Genomic DNA, 26348 nt, shown 5'->3' on the forward strand with positions numbered 1-26348 from the left:
CATTACCACCTCACACCTATTCCAAAAGTGACTACATAATTGGAAGTAAATCACTCCTCAGTAATCGCATAGCATTTCATAGGTTTAAATGAAATATTGATTGGCTGCTTGTTTGTTATTTTCTTCCCTTATTCCTTCCTGTCTACATCATTAAGTATAATTATTGGTATAAAAGAGGTTTTAAATACCCATCACTAAATTGCATTCTAGCCTGGGCAAGAAAGCAATACTCCCATTCTCTCTCTCTCTTTCTCTTCCTTTTTCTTCTTCTTCATTCTTTTTTTTTCTTTCAAAAAAAAAAGATCAGAATGTGAACCTGCTGAAAGAGCTCTTTTTGAGACCTTGCCTCACTGACACTGCCCTCGGGAGGGGCCCACATGGCATGTGAACTAAGAAGTCGATGGTCCAAGTTCCAGTCAAGCCTTTAGATGACCACCTCCTGACTTGACTACAACCTCACAAGAGACCCTGAATCAGAACCATCCAATTCAACCAGTCCCAGAGCCCTAAGCACAGAGACCATGTGAGGTAATAAGTGTTGTTATCAACTGCTAAGCTTGGGGTGATTTTTTTTGAGACAGAGTCTAACTCTGTAGCCCAGGGTGGAGTGCAGTGGCGTGATCACAGCTCACTGCAACCTCCACCTCCCTGGTTCAAGCAATTCCCCTGCCTCAGGCTCCCAAGTAGCTGGGATTAGAGGTGTGCACCACCACGCCCGCCTAATTTTTTTGTATTTTTAGTAGTGATGGGGTTTCTCCATGTTAGCCAGACTAGTCTCAAACTCCTGACCTCAGGCAGTCCGCCCTCCCTGGCCTCCCAAAGTGCTGGGATTACAGGTGTGAGCCACTGCCCCCAGCCAGCTTGGGGTAATTTTTTATGCAGAGATAACTAATGTAAGTCCCCCCACCTTTCTGTGACCCTTTAAACTATGTATATAGATTAGCGACCCTTTAAACCATGTATATAGGTTAGTGACCCTTTAAACCATGTATATAGGTTAGTGACCCTTTAAACCATGTATATAGGTTAGTGACCCTTTAAACCATGTATATAGGTTAGTGACCCTTTAAACCATGTATATAGGTTAGTGACCCTTTAAACCATGTATATAGATTAGTGACCCTTTAAACCATGTATATAGATTAGTGACCCTTTAAACCATGTATATAGGTTAGTGACCCTTTAAACCATGTATATAGGTTAGTGACCCTTTAAACCATGTATATAGGTTAGTGACCCTTTAAACCATGTATATAGGTTAGTGACCCTTTAAACCATGTATATAGGTTAGTGACCCTTTAAACCATGTATATAGGTTAGTGGCCCTTTAAACCATGTATATAGGTTAGTGACCCTTTAAACCATGTATATAGGTTAGTGACCCTTTAAACCATGTATATAGGTTAGTGACCCTTTAAACCATGTATATAGGTTAGTGACCCTTTAAACCATGTATATAGGTTAGTGACCCTTTAAACCATGTATATAGGTTAGTGACCCTTTAAACCATGTATATAGATTAGTGACCCTTTAAACCATGTATATAGGTTAGTGACCCTTTAAACCATGTATATAGGTTAGTGACCCTTTAAACCATGTATATAGGTTAGTGACCCTTTAAACCATGTATATAGGTTAGTGACCCTTTAAACCATGTATATAGGTTAGTGGCCCTTTAAACCATGTATATAGGTTAGTGACCCTTTAAACCATGTATATAGGTTAGTGACCCTTTAAACCATGTATATAGGTTAGTGGCCCTTTAAACCATGTATATAGGTTAGTGACCCTTTAAACCATGTATATAGGTTAGTGACCCTTTAAACCATGTATATAGGTTAGTGACCCTTTAAACTATGTATATAGATTACTTTGTTAAAAATGTGTATCTCTCATTACTAGTTTTTTGTTTATTTTTACTTTCCTTGCTTAGTATTTGTTGTTTATATTTCTTGATTGACTTTAGAATCACATTGTCAAATTCCTCAACTTCCACTGGGATTTCAGTTGAATTTCATCAAATATATGCATACATTTGTGGATAAGTTAAAATTTTATACTATTCTCTTTCCTACCACTGTACAATGATTCAAAATCTTCTTTCTCTTCAGTAACATTTTGTAATTTTCTTTATTGTAAGTATAATATTTAATATATTATTATTAAAATGGGGAAAGTATGATTTTTTTCTTTCGTGAATGGAATTGCTTTTCTTTTATGCAATGTTTCTGGCAGAGAGAAAAATTACCAAAGTCTTGAATTATATTCAAGTGTTTAAAATTCTTTACTGTCTACTTGTACTATTGCTAAAATTCTACACTCTTCCTTGTGAGGAGGCCTATCAATACATAAGAGAGAAAATGAATATTTTTAATACAACAGCAATCACAATTCTGTATCCTGTGAGTTATATGATTATCCAATTTAGGTCTCATGATCCGAAAGCAACAGAAATAATTAGCAACTTTCCTAAAATCTTTGTATTCCTTTTCTGGCCCAATATTCTTTTCCCTCTCTCAACCTACACAATTTCTCTGCCACTTGTAAAATGGCTGGAGTTAACTTCGGTTTTAATACTGTGTCTCTTATTCAAATTGGTTAGCTCTCATTGTTGCTTTGCCATTGGCATCACTAGTGTGAACTTAATTTTGCATACCCATTATGACAAAGAAAATCAAACCATATTCCCTTTGACCCTTCACCCTTGCAGTCGCAATATCATTTTGAGGAAAGGCCTGTTCACGTATGCATCCGTACATTCTTATCTGCATCATTTTGTGTATGTGTTTATCAGCGCTGTCCAACAGGAAGAATGATGCATTTATTTAATGTTAGAATGGAAGGACACTACAGTAAGAGCCTGCTTGTCAGGCACTGCACTAGGGGCTTTTATACCCTAGCTCGTATCATCCTCATGCTGACCTAAAGAAAAAAGTGAGGCAAATTTAAGTAGAGAGTTTAACTGGGGCAAGTTCGAGGATTGCAACCCGAGAGCACAGTTACATGTTGCCTTGAATTCCAATTAGCAGCAATTACAAGTAGGTTTACAAAGGAGAAGAGGAGGCATTTCCTAAGTTGTTTACCAAGAATTTACATTACAAAACATGAGAGCCAGTGAAGTGGCTCACATCTATAATCTCAGCTACTCCGGAGGGAGGCTGAAGTGGGAGGATCCCTTGAGGCCAGGAATTTGAAACCAGCCTGAGCAGCACAGCAAAACACCTCCTCTAAAGAAAGAATTTTTAAACTGGTGACGGACTACACACCGTTCTTTGTAACGCAAATTCCAGAATATGAAGATAATGAGTGAGGAAGCTAACAAATGCCTTTAAATAACTGCCAGAGGCACAAGGGGGTGAGGGCATGAGTGGCTGTGGTCCCATATTCATGTTGTTCTGGGCCTAATTTTGTAAACCTGGCATAGCTCAGACTGCTCTGATATATTTTTCTCTTTTCAGCCACAATTCCAATGAGGTAGATATTATTTTACTCATTTTAGAGATGATTCTGAAATGTTAGGTTATGATTCAAAGTCATTCAGCTTACATCTCTCTGTTTCTCCTTGGTTTCTACTACGTCAGAGCTTTTCAGACTTCAACACGCATGCAGATCACCTGGCAATCTTTTTAAAGTGCAGATAATGTCTCAGTAGTCTGAGGCTGGGACTGTGAGTCTGCATTTCGAACAAGCTTCCAGGTGATGTCACACTTTTGAGTAGCAAAGCATAGATCACAATGAATTTAAGGCAGTATGACTCATTGGAAGGATTACAAACTTTGGAATGTGAGCATCTGAATTCAAATTCGAATGCAGGTACTTACTAGTCTTCTGACTTAGCATGGATTCTTTCTGAACTTCAGTTCCCTAATCTAAAATGAAGAAAATAAGACCCGCTTCCTAGGGTTGTTAGGTTGAAGAAACAACACATTTCCAGTGCCTAACGTACTAGAATCTCAACACTGATTCATCTTTTCTTTCCTCGGTAGATTAGAATGCTGCTATCAATCTTCTAGGTATTCAAGACGTATATTTTTTGTGACAGTGACAGAAACACACTCAAATTGATCTGGTCTGAAGAAACGGACAGACCCTAAAGATTCTCTAGTAGCCCTACTGCAGGGAAGGCACCGGAAACCCAGAAGTGAGGACTCAGGTGCTGCCTGGAGTCTCTCCTGCTCTCTTTGAGAGTTGTTTCTTTCTTAGGGCAAATGGAGTTCACTCTGCTTCACTGCAGCCTTGGTTCTCTCACAGAGAAGGAAACATGGGTGCCCAGAGTTCCCAAGGCTTTCAGCGCATGACTTACACCATCAGGAACCCTGAATCTCTGTCTCTTTTTTTTTTTAATTATACTTTAAGTGCTGGTGTACATGTGCTGAATGTGCAGGTTGCATATACACGTGCCATGGTGGTTTGCTGCATCCATCACGCCGTCATCTACACTAGGCATTTCTCCTAATGCTATCCCTCCCCTAGCTGCCCACCCCCCGATGGACCCTGGTGTGTGATAGTCCCCTCCCTGTGTCCATGTGTTCCCATTGTTCAACACCCGCTTATGAGTGAGAACATGCGGTGTTTGGTTTTCTGTTCTTGTGTCACTTTGCTGAGAATGATGGTTTCCAGATTCATCCATGTCCCTGCAAAGGACATCCATGTCCCTGCAAAGGACATGAACTCATCATTTTTTATGGCTGCATAGTATTCCATGGTGTATATGTGCCACATTTTCTTTATCCAGTCCATCCTTGATGGGCATTTGGGTTGGTTCCAGGTCTTTGCTATTGTGAACAGTGCTGCAATGAACATACATGTGCATGTGTCTTTATAATAGAATGATTTATAATCCTTTGGATATATACCCAGTAATGGGATTGCTGGGTCAAATGGTATTTCTATTTCTGGATCCTTGAGGAATTGCCACACTGTCTTCCACAATGGTTGAACTAATTTACACTCCCACCAACAGTGTAAAAGTGTTCCTATTTCTTCACATCCTCTCCAGCATCTGTTGTCTCCAGATTTTTTAATGATTGCCATTCTAACGGGCGTGAGATGGTATCTCAATGTGGTTTTCATTTGCATTTCTCTAATGACCAGTGTTGATGAGCATTTTTTCATATGTTTGTTGGCTGCATAAATGTCTTCTTTTGAAAAGTGTCTGTTCATAACCTTTGCCCACTTTTTGATGGGGTTGTTTTTTTCTTGTAAATTTGTTTTAGTTCTTTGTAGATTCTGGCTATTAGCCCTTTGTCAGATGGGCAGATTGCAAACATTTTTTCCCATTCTGTAGGTTGCCAGTTCACTCTAATGATAGTTTCTTTTGCTGTACAGAAGCTCTTAAGTTTAATTAGATCCCTTTTGTCTATTTTGGCTGTTGTTGCCATTACTTTTGGTGTTTTAGTCATGAAGTCCTTGCCTATGCCATTGGAGAAACTGGCTAACCAAGTGCAGAAAGCTGAAACTGGACCCATTCCTTAAACAAAAATTAACTCCAGATGGATTAAAGATTTAAACATAAGACCTAACACCATAAAAACCCTAGAAGAAAACCTAGGCAATACCATCCTCTGGTTCTTTTAATCGTGACATTAGGGTGTTGATTTTAGATCTTTCCTCCTTTCTCTTGTCGGCATTTAGTGCTATAAATTTCCCTCTACACACTGCTTTAAATTTGTCCTAGAGATTCTAGCACATCGTGTCTTTGTTCTCATTGGTTTCAAAAAACGTATTTATTTCTGCTTTCATTTCATTATTTATCCAGTAGTTATTCAGGAGCAGGTTGTTCAGTTTCCATGTAATATGTGGTAAGTTTCTTAATCCTGAGTTCTAATTTGATTGCACTGTGGTCTGAGAGACTGTTTGTCATAATTTCCATTCTTTTGCATTTGCTGAGGAGAGTTTTATTTCCAGTTATGTGGTCAATTTTAGAGTAAGTGTGATGTGGTGCTGAGAAAAATGTATATTCTGTAGATTTGTTGTGGCAAGTTCTGTATATGTCTATCAGGTCTGCTTGGGCCAGATCTGAGTTCAAGTCCTGGGTATCCTTGTTAATTTTCTGTCTCGTAGATCTGTCCAATATTGACAGTGGGTTGTTAAAGTCTCGCACTATTACTGTGTGGGAGTTTAAGTCTCTTTGTAGGTCTGTAAGAACTTTTTGTATCTGGGTGCTCCTGTTTTGGGTGCATATATATTTAGGATCGTTAGCTCTTCTTGTTGCATTGATCCCTTTACCATTATGTAATGTCCTTCTTTGTCTCTTTTGGTCTTTGTTGGTTTAAAGTCTGTTTTATCAGAGCCTAGGATTACAACCCCTGCTTTTCTTTGTTTGTTTTCCATGTGCTTGGTAAATATTTCTTCATCCCTTTATTTTGAGCCTACGTGTGTCTTTGCATGTGAAATGGGTCTCCTGAATATAGCACACCAATGGGTCTTGACTCTTTATCCAGTTTGCCAGTCTGTGTCTTTTAATTGGGGAATTTAGCCCATTTAAATTTAAGGTTAATATTGTTATGTGTGAATTTGATCCTGCCATTTTGATGCTAGCTGGTTGTTTTGCCCGTTAGTTGATGCAGTTTCTTGATAGTATCGACGGTCTTTACAATTTGGTATGTTTTTGCAGTGGCTGGTACTGGTTGTTCCTTTCCATGTTTAGTGCTTCTTTCAGGAGCTCTTGTAAGCCAGGCCTGGTGGTGACAAAATCTTTCAGCAGTTGCTTGTCTATAAAGGATTTTATTTCTCCTTCGCTTATGCAGCTTAATTTGGCTGGATATGAAGTTCTGGGTTGAAAATTATTTTCTTTAGGAATGTTCAATATTGGCCTCCACTCTCTTATGGCCTGTAGGGTTTCTGCTGAGAGACCTGCTGTGAGCCTGATGGGCTTCCCTTTGTGGGTAACCCGACCTTTCTCTCTGGCTGCCCTTAGCATTTTTTCCTTCATTTCAACACTGGTGAATCTGATGATCATGTGTCTTGGGGTTGCTGTTCTAGAGGAGTAGCTTTGTGGTGTTCTCTGTATTTCCTGAATTTGAATGTTGGCCTGCCTGGCTAGGCTGGGGAAGTTCTCCTGGATAGTACCCTGGAGAGCATTTTCCAACTTGGTTTCATTCTCCCTGTTACTTTCAGGTACACTGATCAAATGTAGATTTGGTCTTTTCACATAACCCTGTATTTGTTGGATTTCTTTTCACTCTTTTGCTCTAATCTTGTCTTCTCACTTTATTTCATTGAGTTGATCTTCAATCTCTGATATCCTTTCTTCCGCTTCATTGATTCAGGTATTGAAACTTGTGGATGCTTCACAAAGTTTTTGTGCTTTGTTTTTCAGCTCCATCAGGTCATTTATATTCTTCTCTAAACTGGTTATTCTAGTTAACATTTCGTCTAACCTTTTCTTGAGGTTCTTAGCCTCCTCGCATTGGGTTAAAACATGTTCCTTTAGCTCAGAGAAATTTGTTATTATCTACCTTCTGAAGCTTGCTTCTGTCAATTCATCAAACCATTCTTTATCCAGTTTTGTTCTCTTGCTGGCGAGGAGTTGTGATCCCTTGGAAGAGAAGAGACGTTCTGGTGTTTGGAATTTCAGCCTTTTTGCACTGGTTTCTTCCCATCTTCATGAAATTATCTACCTTTGGTCTTTGAAGTTGGTGACCTTTGGATGGGGTCTCTGAGTGGCTGTCCTTTCTGTTGATGTTGAAACTATTTCTTTCTGTTTGTCAGTTTTCCTTCTAACAGTCAGGCCTGCCTGCTGCAGGTCTGCTGGAGTTTGCTGGAGATCCACTCCAGACCCTGCTTGCCTGGGAATCACCAGCGGGGGCTGCAGAACAGCAAAGATTGCTGCCTGTTCCTTTCTCTGGTAGCTTCGTCCCAGAGGGGTACCCACCAGAGGCCAGCCAGAGCTCTCCTGTATTAGGTGTCTACCAGCCCCTGCTGGGAGGTGTCTCCCAGTCAAGTACATGGGGATCAGGGAACCACTGGAGGAGGCAGTCTGTCCCTTATCAGAGCTCAAACACTCTGCTGGGAGATCCTCTGCTCTCTTCAGAGTGCCAGGCAGGGACGTTTAAGTCTGCTGAAGCTGTGCCCACAACCACCCCTTTTCCCAGGTGCTCTGACACCAGAAGGTGGGGGTTTTATTTATAAGTCCCTGATGGGCTGCTGCCTTTTTTCAGAGATGCCCTGCCCAGTAAGAAGGGAGTCTACTGACAGTCTGCCTATAGAGGCCATGCTGAGCTGCCATGGGCTCTACCCAGTTGCTGTGTAAACTTCCTGCCCACTTTGTTTACACAGGTGAGGTTTTGAAGAGGGAGACCCAGGCATCTCAGATCAACTTCCCCTTTTCATTCCTAAGACTGTAAACTGAAACCTTGTCATACATAATTCCTGACACTATAAACTGAGACCCTTTTCATACGTTAAGCTATAAACCTAAGATTCTTCCACATGTAACATCTAAAGTATAAGCCTGTATAAAGACGGAACCTTCCTTTGTTAGGGGAGCTTGGCTGTTAGGCAACTATGCCACCTTGCTCCCAGCCAAATAAACCCTCCTTCCCCCTGTATTCGGTGTCCGAGAGATCCGTTTCCCGCGGCCGCTCCTGCTACAGTTTAAATGGCCTACCGGAGCCTCAGCAATGGCGGATGCCCCTCCCCCCATGAAGCTCAAACGTCCCAGGTCGAGCTCAGACTGCTGTGCTGGCTGCAAGAATTTCACTCCAGTGGATCTTAGCTTGCTGGTCTGCATGGGGCTGAGACTCACTGGGCCAGACCACTTGGCTCCCTGGCTTCAGCCCCCTTTGCAGGGGAGTTAACAGTTCTGTCTCACTGGTGTTCCAGGTGCCTCTGGGGTATTAAAAAACACTGCTGCAGCCAGCTCAGTGTCTTCCCAAATGGCCGCCCAGTTTGTGCTGGAAACCCAGGGCCCCGGTGGTGCAGGCACCGGAGGGAACCTCCTGGTCTGCGGGTTGTGAAGACGGTGGAAAAAGCACAGTATCTGGGCGGGAGTGCAGGGGATGGTCCCTAATGGGTTCCCCTGGCTAGGAGAGGGAGTTCCCCAGCCCCTTGCGCTTCCCAGGTGAGGCAATGCCCCACCTTGCTTCGGCTGGCCCTCCTTGGCTGCACCCACTGTCTAACCCGTCCCAGTGAGATGAACCAGGTACCTCAGTTGGAAATGTGGAGATCACCTGCCTTCTGCGTCAATCTTGCTGGGAGCTGCACTCTGGAGCTGTTCCTATTCGGCCAATATTGGAAACTCCCCAGTCTCTAGCATTCTATTCCAAACTTAACAACCTTGAAACAGAATTTGCTTGAATAAGACTAGGTCAGATGTCCATGCCTGAATCCATCATCTCTGGTCGGAGGGACAGGCTCGGGGAAGGAGGTCTTGCTGTGAAGTACCAGCTGCTTCAGTTGGTCCGCTGGGGGCTGCTATAGTAAATGACATCTGAGGGCTGGAAGGAAGAACTGAACGAGGTGCTAGGAACGCAGGCAGATGTACTCATTATGCTGCTCTTTTCCTAAGTGAGTTTGGATAAATCAACAGCCATGGGTATCATCTTCTTTATTGTCATATTTCATGTTATTTTCTTTGGATTAGACAATATCTGAGGTCATATCCAAATATAAAATTGTATGAATCTCTTTATATATAAGATAGAAATGTAGGATTTCTTCAAGTTTAAATGTGAGCTGCTTTAAAAATCTACAAAATGGCACTGGTGTCCTTTAGTATTTTCCAAGCTATTGAAGGATGGCAGTCACGCCTGACAGAGTCCTAGAGCCACACACCAGTGCTGATGTTCCTTAATGCCAAGGTGACTTACAAGTTGCATTTGCAAAAAGAGTGCACTTGAAGTTGATAGAACTATTTACGGTTTGTTATGACTCTGGCCTTTACTGGCAAGTTAATCTTTCTTTTCCAGCAAGGCAATCCCACCCTGTCTCTGCTTCAAAACATGGGCTCGGGAACAGTCACAGGTAACCGAGGCCACCGCAGCTGAAGTTTCATCTAGAAACACAATGAATAGAGAAAGGCTGATTGTGTCCAAAAAAGTTGCCATTACTTTAGGGGAATCTATCACCTCATTCATGCATTCATTCATTCAACAGGTTCAACGGAAGCTTGCTACGTGTCAGGTACTGTTTGAGATGCTGCGGATACAGTAGAGGTCAAGGCAAATTCCTAAGCTCTTGGTGCTTGTGTGTTAATTAAGAAGATAAATAGGAAGTTCTAGCCAGAGAAGACAGGCAAGAGAAAGAAAGAAAAGGCACCCAAATAAAAAAAGAAGTGGCTGACTTAGCTCTTTTCTTTAATGAGATGATTCTATACATAGAAAACCTTAAGATTTCACCAAAAGGCTCCTGGAACTGATAAACGACCTCGGTGAAGTTTCAGGATACAAAATCAGTGTACAACAATTAATAGCATTTATATATACCAGTAATGTTCAAGCTGAGAGTCAAATCAAGAAGAACACAATTTCATTTACAATAGCAAAAAGAAAATGAAGAGGAATACATCACCCAAGAAGGTCAAAGATCTCTACAAGGAGAACTACAAAACACTGCTGAAATAAATTATAGATGACTCAAACTAATTGAAAAATATTCCATGCTCATGGATTGAAAGAATCAATATTGTTAAAATGGCTGTACTGTCCAAAGCAATCTATAGATTCAACATTATTCCTATCAAACTCCAAACACCATTTTTTTACAGAATTAGAAAAAAAACCTTGGGAGGCTGAGGTAGGAAAATTGCTTGAACCGGGACCCAAGAGGCAGAGATTGAAGAGCCGAGATTGCACCACTGCACTCCAGCCTGGGCTACAGAGTGAGACTCTGTCTCAAAAAAGAAAAGAAAAGAAAAAACAAACTATTTTAAAATTCATATGGAATCAAAAAAGAGCCCAAATAACCAAAGCAATCCTAAGTAAAATGAAAAAAGCTGGAGGCATCACATTATCCAACCTCAAACTATATCACAATGCCACAGTAAGCAAAACAGCATGGTACTGGTACAATAAACAGACACATAGACCAATGGAATAGAAGAGCGAACCTGGAATAAAGCCACACACCTACAGTCAGCTGATCTTTGGCAAACTTGACAAAAATAAGCAATGGGAAAAGGACTCCCCATTTGATAAACGGTGCTGGGATACCTGGCTAACCATATTCAGAGGAATGAAACTGGACTCCTATCTATCACCATACGCAAAAGTTAACTCAAGATGGATTCAGGATTAAATGTCAGACCTCCCACTATAAGAATCCTCGAAGAAGATGCTGGTGAGGTTGTGGAGAAAAAGGAATGCTTCTTTTACACTGTTGGTGGGAGTACAAATTAGTACAAGCATTGTGCAAGACAGTGTAGCGATTCCTTAAAGACCTACAGGCAGAAATTTGACCCAGCAATCCCCTAGTCAGAGGCTATGCTGGGTATTAGTAATTCAGGCAGTCAACATGGACTGTTAATAAGGCTCCCTGACAGAAAAGACAACCCCAGTTCCAAAGATTGGTGGTGAGTAGGAAGACCACCCTTTTGCAATTTCTCAGCATCCTGTGGAAAGCAAATAACTGGATTTACCAATGTATCCAGGTGCGTCAGGCACTGGAGAAACATTAAAACTACTTTAGAAATGGAGAAGGAAGTTTGTATCACAAGAAAAATCAAATTTCACCCTAAGCCTGCTGTTGGCATCACATGGGAGGAATTGCCTTCATACTAAGGACTTTCAAATGATAAATGGAAAATTGTACATAAACTTTAATAAACATTCAGTATAGTCACGAAAGATTAAAAGTTTTAGAAAAACACTTACACGTCCTAACGTATGTATCTTGGTCAGCTTCTCTTCAAGCTTATTTCATTGTTTCTATAGTTTAATTTCATTTTCGTTTCAGTTTCCATTTAGTAGAAGACCCACCAGGCAAAATTGCAACTTTAGTAATTTAAGATCTTTCTAAAGTCAGCTGAAGATGAATGAAACAAATGACTGTTATGTTTTCTGGAGAATAAGTGGGCAAATGAGCACATCCTATTCTAAACAGTATGAATGTACTGAGGCAAACAGGCAACTTGGTTTTATTGGCTTAGGGCAATCACTCAAAATACTATTATGTAGCAATTTATTTTCAAAGAAATCATCAGAGACTATAAGGTAAACAAAAACGAAAAGAACAAAATGAATATATCTCAAGGATAAGTGTTTGTCTAGAAAGGCACTTTATCAGGAGTCTGGGGTGATTTGAAAAAGTCTGTTTCTTGGATTTCTTTATATTTTTATTACAATCATATATTGCAAACTCTGTCAACCATTAATGTTCCCAAATATACTGAAGGTCTGAAAGCCTCAGTTTTTAGAATCACCCCCCAATATTTACCTTATTAAGGCAATTTATATATTTAATAAGGTCTTGCTGTGCATAGGGTATGTAATATTATAAAGATAAAGTCATAAATATAGATAAATGTCACTCTACAAAATAAAGACAACACAAAGAGAATAAAAAACCATAGCTGAAAAAAATCTTTGGCATATGTATAATCAATAAAGGGTTAGAAACCAGGCTGGGCATGGTGGCATATGCCCATAATCCCAGTACTTTGAGAGGCCAAGGCTGGTGGATTGCTTAAGCTCAGGAGTTCGAGACTAGCCTGGGCAACATGGCAAAACCTCAACAAAAAATACAAAAATTAGCCAGGTGTGGTGGTGGCGTCTGTAGTCTCAGCTACTCAGGGGCTGAGGTGGGAGCATGGCTAGAGCCCAGGAAGTCGAGGCTGCAGTGAGCCATGATCGCACTGCTGCACTCCAGCCTGGGTGACAGAGTAAGACCCTTCCTAAAAAAAAAGTAGAAACCAAGAAAAGATTAAAATTACTCATGTGTATACATACATACAAGCCCAAAGTGCTGGGCTTGTAGGTGTGAGCCACCGCGCCCAGCCAAGTCGTTCTATCTTTGTATTAATAAGTGTCTTGTGGGGAGATACTTTAATACTTTGTGAATATTCTGTTTATAAGATCATCATTCTTTCACTGATTTTAGCATCCATGGATGATGCTTGCCTGAAATAATTGTCACTGTGGCGTCTGCCAAATGGTAATAATCCATTTTCCATTATTATTCTACTTGTATTAGTTAGAATTCAACTGTAAGAAAGACCTTTCCCTTCTCCCCCGTTTATTCATATATTCAGTTTTTCATTTATATTGGCATGGACTCACGTGTATTTACTTTATTCTATGGGCTATAGCTCATTATTGTCACCATTTAATTGTTGCACAAATGGTCCTAGATTTGGCCAATGGAAAGTCCTTAAAATGGTGTCTCGTGCCCTCTGATATATTCCCGTTATTATGTAAGCACTTTCTTATTTTCTGGCACCACAAGATGTTCTGTGCTTCTCCTCCTACTTCCCCACGGTCCTGGAATCCGCCACGTGTCCACAGAGCCCTGGTCTCTTCACTGAAGAACGGTGTTTAGAAACCCAGACGTAGGCACCAACTGTGCCTGACAAGCTTCCACGCACTGGCATCTGGGAGCCTCCCAAATCTCTGCCTGCACCGATTATTGTGACTTTCCTACACTACTAATTTGCATCTTATTTTCTGCTTACTGCTGCAGGTCCTCTGTTTATATTAAAGCCCAGTGAGAAGTTCTAACTGGTATTAAATTCAGTACATGGGCTTATTTTGTTGAGTCACTCACATTTTTTGAAGTGTTAGATTTCACGTGAAACGAACCCCGACTCTCTTGACAATCAAGTGGTCACCTAAGCCTTCGGCGCATGGACTCTGGATGTGAACTTGGATGTGAATTCTAGCCATGCCTCTCACTGGCCACGGGACCTCAGACAGTTACTTCACCTCGCTCCATGCCTCAGTTCCCCATCTGCTAAGTGGGGATAATACTGGTATACTAACCATAGGATTGTTCTGGGATTAAATTAATTTACAGCAAGTGTTGAAAGCAGGGCCTAGAACATGAGAATAACATAGGTGTTGGTTTGGTCATTAATAGCAACACGAGGCCTGCAGTCCACACTGCAATAATCAGCCAGACCTCAGTGACAGCTGCTGAGTGTGTCAGAATGGCCAGGCGGCCTAAGGCACCAGACTGGAGCTTCCCCTTCCTGCCCTCGGGGTTTCTGGTCTCCACAGGGAGGCGTGGGTAAATCACAGCGGCTGCCCTCACAGCCCTCAAGCAGTCGCCCACAGTGCCCACCAGCCCTTAGTGCATGCCCTGTACTGAGGGAGAGTGTCATCGGCATTTACCTATTAACTTATCTGCTCGGCCCTGGAAGCCATTTGAATATGTACCCTTGCTCTAATAGGAAAGGCCTATTATCAAGCAAATCATACAACTCAATGAACTTGGCTCAGGTTTTTAAAACTATGACACTTCGAAGGTTTCCTTCCATTTCACCAACCACCTCCAAGCATTGTTGGTGACTGGCTTACTTTCGTGCCTACTTCTAAGAAAGCACAAATCTTCCCATTCGCCTCCATTCTCTTTTTCTTTCTTTTGTTGAGACTGAGTCTTGCTCTGTCAAGGCTGGAGTGCAGTGGTATGCTCTCGGATCACTGCAAGCTCTGTCTCCTGGGTTCAAGCGACTCTCCTACCTCTGCCTCCTGAGTAGCTGGGATGACAGGCATGTGCCACCATGCCCAGCTAATGTTTGTATTTTTAGCAGAGATGGGGTTTCACCATGTTGGCCAGGCTGATCTTGACCTCTTGACCTCAAGTGATCCGCCTGCCTCAGCCTCCCGAAGTGCTGGGAAGACAGGCGTGAGCCACCGCGCTGGGTTACTCTCCATTTTCATAGCTCTCAAGCGGCACACTCAACCTGTCTGTCTTCTCTACCTCAGTACACAACACGCACACATGCACATGTGTGTGCACAATTTTATAGAGACAGATGGCATCCTGTTCACTTAAGAAAAAAGAGTTTGAATTGTTGAAGCTCGTGGATATGCGGAACTCAGATAAATATAACCTCTTCAGAAGCAGGGAGTGAGACGCTGAAATCAAACTAAACTAATTCCTACCACCAAGTTTCTCTACCTCCACTTCCTGACGCTGCTGGGAATGTGACCCAATAGCAGGTACTGGTTGTTCGTGCTCATTCTCGGCCTCTGCAATCATTTTGGAACAGCACGCTAATTTGCCCTTAGAGAACTATTTCTACCCTGGGACACAGAGTATGAAATGACTGTCAGTCAGGGTGTCACCCTCTCCTCGCCAAGGAGGACGTGATCCAAGATACGTCCAATCAGCAGCCTCTCCTAGGAATCAGAATCAGAATTTCGATTCAAGTGAAAAGGGATGGGACAGTTTCAGACAATTAATTTTGGTAATGGCACCTTGAAGAGAATTCCATGACATCTGGACATGGAGCGCACTAATATTAGTAATTTAATCTCTCTAAGCTTTAAGTTCCTTATCTGTAAAAGAAGCATAATAATAAAAATGAACAGAAAAGATGCTGAAATTAGATAAAACATGTAAGTAAAATACCCATCACTGTGTCTCAAAAGGGAGCTGTAGCTCAATAAAGCAGAGGAACAGTAATTATTACCATTTAGAATGAACACTATGGTTTCAGGCTAGATTTCATATTGAATATAATAAAAATAGCTGACTATATTTTCCAAGCTTCTAAGAACCTCCCTAGCAGTGAGTCTGCACCATCGTCTGCGGTCCTTGTCAGGATATTAAATCTCATATTCCGAGAGAGTGGCCCCAAGTCAATACCTGCTTCTTCATCCAGTCTCCAGCTGCAGACCTGGGCCAGGAACCTTCCCTAGCTCCTTTCAGTGCAGCTAGACTAATTCTTTCAGCTTCTCTGGGACATGAACTCTGACTAAGTCTTGTTCTGTCGCCCAGGCTGGAGTACAATGGCGCAATCTTGGCTCACTGCAACCTCCGCCTCCTGGGTTCAAGCAATTCCCTGCCTCAGCCTCCCAAGTAGCAGGGATTACAGGCACCTGCCACCATGCCCGGCTAATTTTTGTATTTTAGTAGAGACGGGGTTTCACCATCTTGGCCAGCCTGGTCTCGAACTCCTGACCTCGTGATCCACCCACCTCGGCCTCCCAAAGTGCTGGGATTACAGGCGTGTGTCACCATGCCCAGCCCATGGTCTATCTCTTTCCAGCTTATTACTGCACGGGCTATACTGAGACTTAGTTATCAGCCTCGCAGCCAGGAACAGATCCTGAGGGAGCCTGTGTCGCCTGTGTCTTCCCATACTGGGAACAGGAGGTGACAATGCCAGCTCTTAATAGAGAGAAATGGGTGCCTCTGAAGGGTCTGGGGGTACAGCTCTCCAATGCAATGGGCAGCTCCAGAACAGAAATTCCCTATTAGGGCTCTCACAATCTACTTTATATGCTTCAATATAGAAGCAATAGTTTAAATTAGTTACTGCCAGGGAATAAATGAGTAAAAAAAGCATGTTTTATGGTAAACGAATAAGATGCTATTGCAATGAATGTATCAATTTGACAACATCAGATTGAAGCAAGCTACTACCAAGTATCAGTTTCAGCTTCTTGTCAATTTTCTCTTCCTTCTTGGAGTAACGATTTTTGGAAATTCCAGAATCTCAAAAATATGTGAACAGGCCAGGCACGGTGGCTCATGCCTGTAATGCCAGCACTTTGGGAGGCAGAGGCGGACGGATCACAAGGTAAGGAGATCAAAAGCATCCTGGCCAACGTGGTGAAACCCTGTCTCTACTAAAACACAAAAAACTTAGCTGGGTGTGGTGGCGGGCACCTATAGTCCCAGCTACTCGGGAGGCTGAGGCAGGAGAATCACTTGAACCCGGGAGGCGGAGTTCACAGTGAGCCAAGATCGTGCCATTGTACTCCAGCCTGGTGACAGAGCGAGACTCCATCTCAAAAAAAAAAAAGTGAACAGAGATGACAAGACGTTTATACGTATGTATGCTTGCCTGTTTTTACTACATTGTAAGCTATGAAGAGAAATAAGGAAAGACACTTAGAATGCAGCTACAAAGATAAAAAGCAAGAAGAAATTTCAAGTTACTGCCAGACATTCTGTGAGAACAAGTCACTAATGACATAGGAAGACTGATAGGTTCCCTGCTCTGGGGTCAGTCTTGGGATTACCTGTCCAGAAACATTTTCAGTGAAGAAAGTGGCATTTCACCATGGAAGCCCTAATTTTTTTTCACATTTAAATAGTTTACAGTCTTCAAGATCAACGTTCTGCACCCAATGCTCAAACTTCACTTTTTATTGAAACAATGCTATTGTTTTCAGTGAAAACATTCACAATTCATCATGCACCATCCTTTTAAACATACCACGCAAAGAGAAGTGGTTTTGAGATGAGACGTTCCCAAAGAAGGCAGGCGGGTCCCAGGGTAGTGAGCCACATCAACCGTCCACTCACAGCTATGGAGGGAACCCCTGTTTCTACTTCCCTGCTCCTCGCCATTGCATTTGACTAGTCTAAACACGTAGCGGAAGCAGTGTTCACTAACTGAAGAGATAAGCCCTCCCAGAGGCTTACATGTGATTGATTCGGCCCTGTTTATTATTATTTTTTTAAGTTACGACTCTGTTAGCTAACAACATGTATCTTATTGAAATATTTTTGTTTGTACTTTGCAAATAAACATAATTTCACAAATATTCTCATTGCAAACAGTAGTAAACAAAAATCAATGAAAAACTAGATCAATATTTGTCTTCAATGTAACATACTTGAATACGCTTTTAAGCATATGAAAATGTGTCCTTCAATAGTAGAGTTCAAAAAAGTCAATTGTTTCAGTTCGAATACCAAGTTTTGAGGCAAAACCTGTTTTGGCCAACTCTGCAGTTCCAAATCTTTATCAGATCTCCTCCTCGTCAGTAGCTTCATTACCCAAAAGGATTCCAAAACAGATTTTAAAGGTGGCTCTAATTATATTATTTTTTGTTTAAATTATTGTATGGGTTTTCTTTTTCAGATTGCAAATTTTTAGTGACTTTCTTTCTTAATTTGTGGGGTGGTTTTTAAAAGCCACGGGAAGAGAGGGTTCTTTTATATAGTTACTCAGCGTTTGTCCCCGTAAATCACGGTAAGGTTTAAGCCGTTTTGTCCATCCTCAGTAAGACTCATGCTTTGAGAAACATCCACGGAGGGCGCATCTGCTGCTCGTCCACATTTCTTTACACACGTGCAGCGACATCAACGCATGTAAGTGTTCTGAGCTGGGAAAGGAAATACGTAAGCCATCTCCAAGTCTAAGCATTTAACAGCCAGCACGTAGCCTTCCAAATACGAAAGCTGTGTTTTGCGATGAGTCACAACGTGAAAGCAGACTCGACACCCGAGGGTCTGTTTGGAAGGGAGCTGCCCCGCAGAGTCCATGGGATCTATAATCTATAATCAACCAGGCAGGTGAGAATAAGCCATTGCACTAAGCCACTACGATTCTGGCGTGAACACGCTACCACCCACACCTAGAACCTGAGTGCGCTCTCCATTTCTTCACGGACCGCCGCCTCCCACGGCTCACTCTGCTGCAGCTGGAGTAATGCTAACTCTTCTTCTGGGAGGCTTAATGAGGAAGTCTTCGGGGACACTTCCACTTGCTCACGACCTTTGATCATTTCACTTATTTTATGATGAGCATTTTATAGATTCATGGGTTTTAAGCTTATGTGCCAAAATTTTTATTTATGAATGTATAAAATGTTCATATAATTAAGACCGTCAATGGGTGGCCTTAATTGAAGATGTAATTTAAAATGTGTACTATTTTAAGATGACAAAAAGAAGCATTACAATAGCTCTTAAAATGGAACTTCAGGTATATTTGTATTACGAGAAAACTCACTGGCACAGGAAGTAAAATTAAGCAGAGCTTCATAAATACATAAACGAAAGATTTGGTCATAGAAATTATGTTAGTAGGTTATACGGATTTGTGAGAACCCAATGCTTTCTATAATCAAAATTATAAGTAAATACACAAACAATTTCAGAAGAGGCAACCTCATTCTTCAAAATAATGACAATGTAAGCCTCTATGGATAAGGAGAAACTGCACAGTCTGGTACAGGCACTGCTTTGGAGGGAGTGGACAGTGAGGAGGAAACTGGGTCACAGCAATAATGCACCCAACTGTGTACGGTGCAGGGTGGTAAACAAACCAATGACATAAAAGTCAAAATTTCTTAGTGCTTCTTGGTTTGTAACAATATAAAAACATACAAACGTTGAATAAATACAAAGTACAAAAGCAAACAATAGCTGCTGCTTCGCTCGTGGGTTTATATGACAAATGTAAGAAAAAAAATCATCCAGCCGGGCATGGTGGCTCACGCCTGAAATCCTGGCACTTTGGGTCGCCAAAGAAGGTAGATCACTTCAGCCCAGGAGTTCAAGACCAGCCTAGGCCACATGGTGAAACCTCATCTCTACAAAAAAATACAAAAGTTGGCCAGGGGTGGTGGCATGCACCTGTGGTCCCAGCTACTCGGGAGGCTGACATGGGAGGATCACCCGAGTCCAGGGAGGTGAAGGCTGCAGTGAGCAGAGATTGTACCACTGCATTCCAGTCTGGGCGATGGAGTGAGGCTGTCCCCCCACCACACACACACGCACACACAAATCCACAGCTTTCCTCTAAAATCTTAACATAGATTTCAGAAAAATGAGACTTGTGAATTCTTTGGTTTTAATTACCTCCAGCACACTAATCCCAGGGCAAAAATTACCCCAATCTGAGAAGCATCACTTCCGTTTCTCTAAAGATTATTCTTGAATCATACTAGGATACCTGAACACTTTCAATTTTGATTGACTGCACAGATTTTCGTCGTGCTTTCACTGGGTGATATTTCATTTTTATACCATCAATTTACATTAAGGGAGTAACATGAAACACATATCACTCACTACTGGAGCTATCTTTGGTATCGTGTTGAGAGCACTGCATACAATTTCATATAATGTCCCCTTTATGCAGTTCAAAGAAATGAATGTCTTTCCTACCTCAGTCCAGAAAAAAAGACAACTTTCCCTTTCCCAGGAGACCAGTTTGTTTCCTAAGCTATGAGCACTGCATCTTACAACTTGATCTCTGTGGTGGGTATCCTGCCAAGATGGCCCCCGATGATCCTCGCCTCCTCAGATTCACATTCATGTTTAACTGATTTCTACAATGTGCCAGAGATGGTCTGTGTGACCAAAAGAATACTATGGAAATGTTAGTGTGTCATTTCCTAGACTACATCCTAAAAGGCAATATAGCTTCCTCTCCGTCTTTCTTAAGTCACTCACTCTGGGTAAGTCCAGCTGCCACGTTACACGGACACCCAGGCAGCCCTGTTCAGAGGCATGGTAAGGACCTGGTGTATCCTACCGACAGCCAGCCCAGCAGGGGGCCGAGGACAGGAGTCCCAGCCGACGGCCACGTGATGAGTTATCCTGGAAGTGGATCCTTCAGCGCATCAAGCCTGCAAATAACCACAGCCCTTGTTGATATCTTAACTGGAGCCTCATGAAAAATTCTGAGCCAGAACCACCCAGCTAAGTCACTCCTAGGTTCCTGATCCTCTGAATCAATGTTTGTTGCTTGAACCAGCTAAGTTTTGCAGTAATTTGTTACATGGTAGTAGATAATTTATCCATCATCTTCCCTTTTTTCTGGCTGTTATGGATCGTAGATTCAAATATGAAACTTGCTTCCAAGATCTATATAGGAATCCCATCATGTTTTTTATCCTAGTATTTTTTGCTTTATTTCCTTTTTTTAAATTTTAATTCCATCTTCTGTTTATTTAACTTTACTATAATATGCCATAAGCCACTTCCAATAGTTTTGGGAGATGAGGCAAAGCATTTTTATGTCAAGATATAACCAGAGGAAGATAATAGAACAGAAGCAAAGAAACAAACATCGCATGTTATATCTCAGTTTGAAGCTTTCTTCACCGTGGAGGAAACCACGGTTTTATTTGAAACTTTTAAAAAAGATTTAAACATAAGTTCTAGATAGAAAAATATAAAAATATTCAACAAAATTGTAAGTGATTAGAAATGAACGCCATATTTTTATCTTCTAAGTAGTGATTCCCAATCACCAGTCCATATATTTTCACCAGTCTGCCAGAAAACAAGAAAAAGAACAATGCATTCAATTTTCTATTAAATGTATTCAGCTTACACATGACCGTTTATGCTGGGACTTGTGTTCCTCCTATTTGCACGTGCCTTCTTTCATAACACGACGACAGCAGTGAGTGGCGGATGTCGCGTTTGATGTTCTCAGTCACACAATTACCCCATCCCCCTCCACAGCATTTATGTGGTTTTGTTTGGTTTTGTCAGTGTTCACTGGGCATGAAACTACTAAGTGCAGGAACCCCTGTTCCTAGAGGAGTATTGAAAGATGGTGAGGAGGTGGCAGGATAATATTTGAAGGGGAAGAAACACACCTTCCATATACTCTGTTTTCACCGCTAACTACAGGAGCGAAAGCTCAACTGCCTGTATCTCAGGCCTTCCCTTCCGCGATCTGGCTGAGTGTCATTATTCTAGAGCAGTCAGGTACCTACCTTTGAACCTTGGGCCCTGTGGAGATAATAAGAGAGATCACCCAAACCTTTAGCACGCTAAAATTACCTGTAGTCTGAAGACCGTCTCCAGATGATACATGCACTACGTTTCAAACGGGCCAAGATGCTAGGTACAGTTAATCACACTCCATTAAAAGCGGGCGAACTTCACGGCAATTTTTATGTATCGCGTCTTCTCCCGATTACTAAATACAAAAATATAATTACTGTAAGTAGGCATCTTCTTAAAATTTTTCATGCTTTTAAAAAGGGGCCCTTGAGACAGTGGGGAACAATTGGTGCTATATAAATGCTTTTAAATAGTTATAGATTATAGAAGCCCCCAAGAAGAAAACTGAAAAGAAAGCGTAACTAAATGGTTGAATATTGTTCCCCATAATACAAGCTCCTGGGAAGGGGTCAGCAGTGACAGATTCTCAACCTGACACATAACTCTTTAATTTTCTTAATAAGATTCAGTGGTTCCTTGCTGCTATCTCCAAATGAAATTAAGTTGCCTCACTTTTAAAGGTGAAATTCTTTCTTTTTGAGATTATCCAAATAATTTGTTCATTATGTCTAACATCCTATTTATGAGAAAATAAAGCCAATTTCCCTAAACGACTCTAGAAATTTACTAATTGCTTCATATGACAGCACTCCAGTTTCCACAAGTGATGTAAGAAGATGGTCACGGCCCACAACGTCTCAACGAGGAGTCAGTATATTCGCCGTCTCCCGCGGCGTTCTGAATGTTTAAACACGCCTGCGGCACTTCACTGTACTTTCCACGTCCTTTTATCTCACCTGAGCTTTGCATTTTCCTGCGATAAACTATCGATTATCAACTTATCTTTCCCAATCATGGCTATTGTATCCTTTGAGAAACAGAAACACATGTTCAGAATCAATCTAACCAGTTTTTAATTTGGGGAGGATGAGAGATACACCTGAAACTATTCTACCTTTTAGCAGAGCAGATGGACCTAAGAAGGCCACGAGTTAACCTTTCCCGCTTCACCAACAACTCTTCAGCTGTTTTCTGCCTTTTCAGGGATTGTTTTCTAGGTTTGCTTTACCCTCAAATCTGGAGAATAAGTAAAGTCCTGCAAAGTAAATGGCATGGGGGAAGCTGCATCTTAGAGATGGAAAGGAAAACAAAAACAGAATCACACCTAAACCCAAGGCTCCCTAAACCCAAGGCGTGAATGTATAAAGCCAGAACGAGGCCCTGGGCGGCCTAGTGTGTGGACTAAGGTCAGACCGCTATTTACAGCAGCAGCCATTAGAATTCAGCCTCCCCAGTGCCAGTCTAGAGTTTTTCCTACGTAGGAATTCATGATGTTAACATACACGTAAATGGAGAATTAGAAGGGAGAATGAAGTATTCCTTTTTTCTTTTCTTAAGAAACAGGGTCATGGCCGGGCGCGCTGGCTCACGCCTGTAATCCCAGCACTTTGGGAGGCCGAGGCGGGTGGATCACGAGGTCAAGAGATCGAGAGCAGCCCGGTCAACATGGTGAAACCCCGTCTCTACTAAAAATACAAAAATGAGCCGGGCGTTTGGCAGGCACCTGTAGTCCCAGCTACTTGGGAGGCGGAAGAATCGCTTGAACCCCAGAGGCAGAGGTTGCAGTGAGCCCAGACTGCGCCACTGTGCTCCAGTGCTCCAGCCTGGCAACAGAGCAAGACTCCGTCTCAAAAAAAAAAAAAAAAAAAAAGGAAACAGGATCTCACTTTGTTGCCCAGACTAGAATGCAGTGGTGCAATAAGAACTCACTGTAGCCTCTCAACTTCCTGGGTTCAAGCAATCCTCCTGTCTCAGCCTCCCTAGTAGCTAGGACTATAGGCATGCACCACCAGACCTGGTTAATTTTCTTTTTAAATGTTTTTTTGGTAGAGACAGGGTCTCACTATGTTGCCCAGGGTGATCTGAAACTCCTGGCCTCAAGCGATCTTCTTGCCTTTGCCTCCCAAAGCACTGAGACTACAGGCCTGAGCCACCAGGCCCAACCAAGACGAAATATTCTAATAAGGCATTCCAATTCTAATTTGATGACTCTCAGAGGAAATTCTTTATTTTTTTTTCTAGACTTTTTTTTCTTTTTTTTTTTTTAAAGACAGGGTTTCACCATGTTGGTCAGCCTGGTCTTGAACTCCCAACCTCAGGTGATTCACCTGCCTTGGCCTCCAAAGTGCTTGGATTACAGGTGTGAGCCACCACGCCCGGCCCTCAGAGGAAATTCTAAGAGGCCCTATGTCTAGAAAGGAAGGAACTCCTTCATCTGGAGTCTCTTCCATCACAGCAAATGCTGGTTTCAAAAACAATTTAATTTTACATTTGCTTTGAAAAGCCGAGTAATGTTAGCCAGACCCAGTGGTTCACACCTGTAATCCCAGCACTTTGGGAGGCCAAGGCAGGTGGATCACCAGGTCAGGAGTTTGAGATCAGCCTGGCCAATTTGGTGCAACCCCATCTCTACTAAATACAAAAATTAGCCCGGCGTGGTGGTGGGCGCCTGTAGTCCCAGGTACTCTGGAGGCTGAGGCAGGAGAATCACTTGAATCCAGGGGATAGAGGTTGTAGTGAGCTGAGATTGCACCACTGGACTCCAGCCTGGGCCACAGAGCGAAACTCCATCTCAAAAAAAGAAAGAAAAGTGTAGTAATGTTGTCATGGCACGGCTACCCAGCCAACATTTTATTTAGAGTCACAAGTTTTCTAAAAGTGAAATAAAAATAAAAAACCACCAAAACATTTCCCATTTCACAGAATGCAAAAAGAAAAGGGAGAGGGGAAGGAGAGAGAGAGAAAATGACATTATGATAGATATATAACAGTTGTCTGGGTCTAGCCAGGCTGCTTCAACAAAATACCTCAGACTGGGAAATTTACAATAAAAATAGTTTATTGCTCACAGCTCTGGAGGCTGGGAAGTCTAAGATAAGGTGTCAGCAGATTCGTTGTCCGGTGACGGCTGTCCCTCACAAATGGCACCTCTTATGTGTCCTCGTGGTGGAGGAAGCAAACGAGCTCCCTCGGGCCTCTTTTGTAATGGCACCAATCACACTCATGACGGTGAGGCTTTGCCCTCCTGACCTCATCACCCCCTAGAGGCCCAACCTTAATATTTTTGCACTGGGGATTAATTTCAACATATGAATCTGAGGGGAACACAGATATTCAGACCACAGCAACAGTGAAAGCCAATGAACAAATCAAATGATATTTTCTGACCTTCATTTACTTAGAGTTGTTTTAATTATCAATAAATAATACTACCTACCTCATCTTTACATTTTAAAAATCATTGCCAGCAAAAGATTAACGAACTTTGAGCAGATGAAGTCCAGGAATTGAGGACACGGTGATATTGAACAGAAGGTGTTTCAAATTGCACCCCATCCTGTTTCATTACCTTGGAGTGTATTTACTTTTAAAAATTGTATTAATTACCATTACTGGACCTACTCTCTCTTGAATTGTATACAGGTTTTTCACCTAGCTTTAGTGCATAGACTCTAATCTCTAAAATTATCATTATACACTATTAAATAATACCATCACAATGATGGCACTGTCCCACTTTTTACTGAAATTCTGATGATGGCTTAAATTTTTAAATGAATTATGAAGGGCAGTACTCCTCAAAAACATACAGAACATCATTTTAGTTAACAAAAACACTACGACATCAACTTCATGACACTAGATGGCAGCAAACAATGAGAAGGGCCAAATACGTCCAGGGAAACGCACGGGTATCACGTAAATACTGAAACACTAGAGTGAGTAGAAGCAATCGTAATGTTTGGGAAAGAGAAATAAAGCTTCAACTTGACTGACACCTGAACATTTTTCAAGATTTGTCATTAATTTCTTCTTTATTCAATAAACACCGATAGATTATTAAACAAATGCATTGACAGATTAAGTAACAAATACATTGATAAATAAACATTGATAGATTAAACAAAGACTATAATGAAGTGCTATGAGAGCATTTCCTGTCGATTTTATATTTCTCAGATAGCAGGTACAGACCTAATTTGTTGCTTTGTACAGACAAACTGTATTTTTGTCTCTGAAGACTCCGTGTTTACCACACACGTTTGATGCCTAGCAGTTCCTAGCTACTCACTGGTCTCCAGCCGTAACAGTGCCCTCTCATATCTCTGGGTTTTGCATATGCTATTCCCACATGTGGAATGATGCGCAGCCCCTATACACACACACACATCATCCCTTTCAAGTTCTTTTTTGCCAAGCCTTCAGTGACCATCATAAGCATATTAGGGTTCCCAAAACATCCTGAAAATGCCTGTGTTAGTGATAGCTCCGTCTTTTATCATATTTGACTGCCTCGTCCACTACACTTTCAGCAGGATGTCATATTTTGGTAGAGCAACCACCTAGCAATGTCTCTCACAGGGTAGGCTTTCTGTAAACTTTTGTTCAGCGATTTAGGTGTGTTACAGAAAAATCAAGCTTCTATGTTTGAGGTCTGATTATGACTCATAAATGTAGGTACCAGTATCTTGTAATTTGTTGTGGTCGCATATTAAGACTTATTTAACTGGCCAATAAAGGCTGGGTACAGTGGCTCACGCCTATTATCCCAGCACGTCAGGAGACCAAGGTAGGAGGATCACTTGAACCCAGGAGGTCAAGGCTGCAGTAGCTGTAATCACACTAGCAGTTCTGGTGGTCACACCTCCTGGGTTCAAGGAGGTCAAGGCTGCAATAGCTGTAATCACGAGTGTGATTACAGC

General features: G+C 41.8%; 1 protein-coding gene across 16 annotated transcripts in view; it reads right to left on the reverse strand.

The window, feature by feature from the left end:
• The window catches only part of ZMAT3 (zinc finger matrin-type 3), a 122204-nt gene that overhangs the window by 61283 nt on the left and 34573 nt on the right, over positions 1–26348 (reverse strand). For 14 of the 16 annotated variants that reach the window (XM_012472267.3, XM_064366810.1, XM_012472264.3 and 11 more), the window contains one exon: positions 21643–21781. The exons of 1 other annotated variant lie outside the window; for it this stretch is intronic. The gene's annotated coding sequence lies outside the window, so the exon portion shown is untranslated. Of the gene's footprint in view, positions 1–11813; positions 11965–21642; positions 21782–26348 lie in introns of all 16 variants that reach the window. One more of the 16 variants, XM_064366814.1, reaches the window with a different exon arrangement.

This window comes from Aotus nancymaae, unplaced genomic scaffold (genome assembly GCF_030222135.1).
Source record: "Aotus nancymaae isolate 86718 unplaced genomic scaffold, 86718_ANA_hifiasm-v0.15.2.pri h1tg000067l, whole genome shotgun sequence".
Lineage (NCBI taxonomy): Eukaryota > Metazoa > Chordata > Mammalia > Primates > Aotidae > Aotus > Aotus nancymaae.